At 33.5% G+C, this 3,926-nt stretch overlaps 1 long non-coding RNA gene across 1 annotated transcript in view; it reads left to right on the top strand.

Moving 5' to 3' along the window:
* Positions 1 to 3,512, top strand: part of LOC135095571 (uncharacterized) — a 13,123-nt gene extending 9,611 nt beyond the window's left edge. Inside the window, exon 2 of the long non-coding RNA XR_010264440.1 lies at positions 2,622 to 3,512. This is a non-coding gene — a long non-coding RNA (uncharacterized LOC135095571). The remainder of the gene's footprint in view (positions 1 to 2,621) is intronic.
* The last annotated feature ends 414 nt before the right edge of the window (positions 3,513 to 3,926 follow it).

A 3,926-nucleotide genomic window follows, 5' to 3' on the forward strand; every position in this document is an offset into this window, starting at 1 on the left:
TAGTTTAACAAAGCGCAGGATAAGAGGAGACCTAATTGAAGTGTGCAACATTTTCAAAGGATATAGTAACCTTGACGCTAATAAATGTTCTATCACTCATCATTCTCACCTGGCAACAAATGACGGATTGCACACCGTAGCCAAGCGTTGTGAGTCCCTCCACGCAAAACATTTTCTTGAGAGGCACACTAAATATCTGGAATAAACTCCCTTCAGAAACAGTAAACTACAATTGTATTCAAACATTCAAAAACAAAATGTACAAACACGTCAAAGGTTTTTTTGGAGAATTTTTGGTAGAAATTTCGTTTTTTGGGGGGAGAGATTTTTTGGTAGAAATTTCGTGTTTTTTGGAGAATTTTTGGTAGAAATTTCGTTTTTTGGAGAATTTTTGGTAGAAATTTCGTGTTTTTTTTAGAGAATTTTTGGTAGAAATTTCGTGTTTTTTGGAGAATTTTTGGTAGAAATTTCGTTTTTTGGAGAATTTTTGGTAGAAATTTCGTGTTTTCTGGAGAATTTTTGGTAGAAATTTCGTTTTTTGGGAGAATTTTTGGTAGAAATTTCGTGTTTTTTGGAGAATTTTTGGTAAAAATTTCGTTTTTTGGAGAATTTTTGGTAGAAATTTCGTTTTTTGGAGAATTTTTGGTAGAAATTTCTTGCTTTTTGGAGTTTTTGGTAGAAATTTCGTGTTTTTTTTTGGGAGAATTTTTGGTAGAAATTTCGTGTTTTTTGGAGAATTTTTGGTAGAAATTTCGTGTTTTTTTTGGAGAATTTTTGGTAGAAATGTTTTTTTTTGGAGAATTTTTGGTAGAAATTTCGTGTTTTTTGGAGAATTTTTTGGTAGAAATTTCGTGTTTTTTTGGAGAATTTTTGGTAGAAATTTCGTGTTTTTTGGAGAATTTTTGGTAGAAATTTCGTGTTTTTTGGAGAATTTTTGGTAGAAATGTTTTTTTTTTGGAGAATTTTTGGTAGAAATTTCGTTTTTTGGAGAATTTTTGGTAGAAATTTCGTGTTTTTTGGAGTTTTTGGTAGAAATTTCGTGTTTTTTGGAGAATTTTTGGTAGAAATTTCTTTTTTTGGGGGGGGGGAGAATTTTTGATAGAAATTTCGTGTTTTTTGGAGAATTTTTGGTAGAAATTTCGTGTTTTTTTGGAGAATTTTTGGTAGAAATTTCGTGTTTTTTGGAGAATTTTTGGTAGAAATTTCGTGTTTTTTTGGAGAATTTTTGGTAGAAATGTTTTTTTTTTGGAGAATTTTTGGTAGAAATTTCGTTTTTTGGAGAATTTTTGGTAGAAATTTCGTGTTTTTTGGAGTTTTTGGTAGAAATTTCGTGTTTTTTGGAGAATTTTTGGTAGAAATTTCTTTTTTTTGGGGGGGGGGAGAATTTTTGGTAGAAATTTCGTGTTTTTTGGAGAATTTTTGGTAGAAATTTCGTGTTTTTTGGAGAATTTTTGGTAGAAATTTCGTGTTTTCTGGAGAATTTTTGGTAGAAATTTCGTGTTTTTCTGGAGAATTTTTGGTAGAAATTTCGTGTTTTCTCCTTGTCCCAGCAATTACACACCTACCGCTATAAGCTCCCCCGCAGTTATTATTAAAACTACTTTTTTTTCTATTTTACAGACAAGCGATTCTGTTAGTAACGTGTCCACACCGGCGTGCACAGTTCACCGTGGGCTCAACACCACAACTTCCTTTCACCCTCTCCTGTGAAAACTCCATGTCAGTTTTTGCACCCTGCATGGTCCTTGTCCCAACTGTTTCCATGGCAGCGCAGGGTGGAGGGAGTGGTGGGTGGGGAGGAGCCTTCTGCTGTGCTGTCCTGTCTCTCTTCCCTCTAGCTAGTTAGAAGTAGTTACCAAACAGCCTTGCAAGGATCAAAAGGTCTGTTGCTGTTTGGCTTTCCTTTGTATTCCTTTGTATTCCTCCTCCTCCTCCTACTACCCTCCTTCCCCCTTCCTCCTCCTCCTGCTGCTGCTCCTCCTCTTCCTCCTCCTTCAAGAGCCCAACAGGTAATGAAGAAACACCTGAGGGCGTAGAGGAGGAGGAGGAGGAGGAGGAGGAGGAGGAGGAGGAGGAAAAATAAGATACTACACCATTATATTTTTTGTATGTGTTTCTCTCTCTCTCTCTCTCTCTCTCTCTCTCTCTCTCTCTCTCTCTCTCTCTCTCTCTCTCTCTCTCTCTCTCTCTCCTTCAAAATATACCATGATAAGTAATGTCAAAGAGAGAGAGAGAGAGAGAGAGAGAGAGAGAGAGAGAGAGAGAGAGAGAGAGAGAGAGAGAGAGAGAGAGAGAGAGAATTAAGTTAGTGTTCTTCTAAAACAACAAAGTAAATAAAACAGGAAACATTTGAAACAACTCTCTCTCTCTCTCTCTCTCTCTCTCTCTCTCTCTCTCTCTCTCTCTCTCTCTCTCTCTCTCTCTCTCTCTCTCTCATGCTTCCTTTGTTTTATCTCTAATTCTCTTTCATTTTATTTTTATTTTCCTTTTTATTTATTTTTTTTTATTTTCATATGTACTCTCTCTCTCTCTCTCTCTCTCTCTCTCTCTCTCTCTCTCTCTCTCTCTCTCTCTCTCTCTCTCTCTCTCTCTCTCTCTAATGCTCTCTCTCTCTCTTTCAGATCACGTGACCTTGGGCTGGCGAATGAGAGGAGAGGAAACAAACAAAAAACGAAGAATATAAAGAAGAAAACAATTAAAAAAATAAAATAGTGAAAGAAAAATCACAAGAAATATTCAGCCAATCAAAAAAATAAAATAAATTCTAACAGCCAATGAGAGTCGAGCTTTTACATGACGTCATCAGTGACCAGCCAGTCAGAATCATCCACCACTGTTTGTCTCGGTGTGACGTCACGAATGTAAACAAAGTGAAAGAAAACGACAATTTAAAGAGAAAATGGATGAGTTATTGAGAAAACGAGGTATTTTATGGTAAACTTGTATAAAAAGGCAAGATTTAGCAAACATTGGTAATAATAATGAGAATGATAATAATGAATAATAAAAAATAAATGAAGGAGAGAGAGAGAGAGAGAGAGAGAGAGAGAGAGAGAGAGAAAGGAGAGAAGTATATGGAGAAAAGGAGAGATAGATAGAAGAGACCAAATAAAGATATAGAATAAAGAAAAAAATAAAGGAAAGAAAAAATATAAAAAAATAAGAGGAAACAAAGAAAAGATAAATAAAAGATAAATAAACTAAAAAATAGAGAAAATTAAAGTGACAGTGAAAAAAAGATTAAAAAAAGAAAAAAGAAAAGAAGAAAGACAAAAAGTGTTAAAAGAAAAAGAGAAGGAAAAAATAAAGAAAAGAATGGAATGAAAAACAGACAGAAAGAAAAAGAAAACGATTAATAAAACAAAGAAAAGAAACAAAGAGATAAAGGCAAAAAGAAAAGATAAAATAGAAAAGTAAAGAAAAAGAAGGAAAAAGAAGAATAAAGAAAAGAAAGAGACACGAGACAGACAGACAGAGAGAGAGAGAGAGAGAGAGAGAGAGAGAGAGAGAGAGAGAGAGAGAGAGAGAGAGAGAGAGAGAGAGAGAGAGAATAAAAAGAAGAAAGAAAAAGAAACAAAGAAGAAAAAAACAATTTAGTAAATAAAAAAATAGAAAAAATAAAGAAAAACTGAAAGAAGAAAAAATAAATAAAAAAACGAAGAGAAAAGTGAAATAATTAAATAAAAAGAAGAAAAAGGACGATAAAGTGAAACAAACAAACAAACAAACAAACAAACAAACAAACAATAAACAGAGAAACATAAAAAAACAACATAGAAACAAAAGAAAGAAAGAAAAAAATAGAAAATGTGAGAAAGAGAAAGAACGAAAGAAAGAAAAGAAAAAGAGAAAGAAAAAGAGAAAAATGTAGACAGAGAAAGTGAGAATAAGAGATAAAGAATAAAAGAAAAGGTAAACAGAAAGAA

The sequence above is a fragment of the Scylla paramamosain genome, chromosome 49 (assembly GCF_035594125.1).
Source record: "Scylla paramamosain isolate STU-SP2022 chromosome 49, ASM3559412v1, whole genome shotgun sequence".
In the NCBI taxonomy this organism is placed as follows: Eukaryota; Metazoa; Arthropoda; class Malacostraca; order Decapoda; family Portunidae; genus Scylla; species Scylla paramamosain.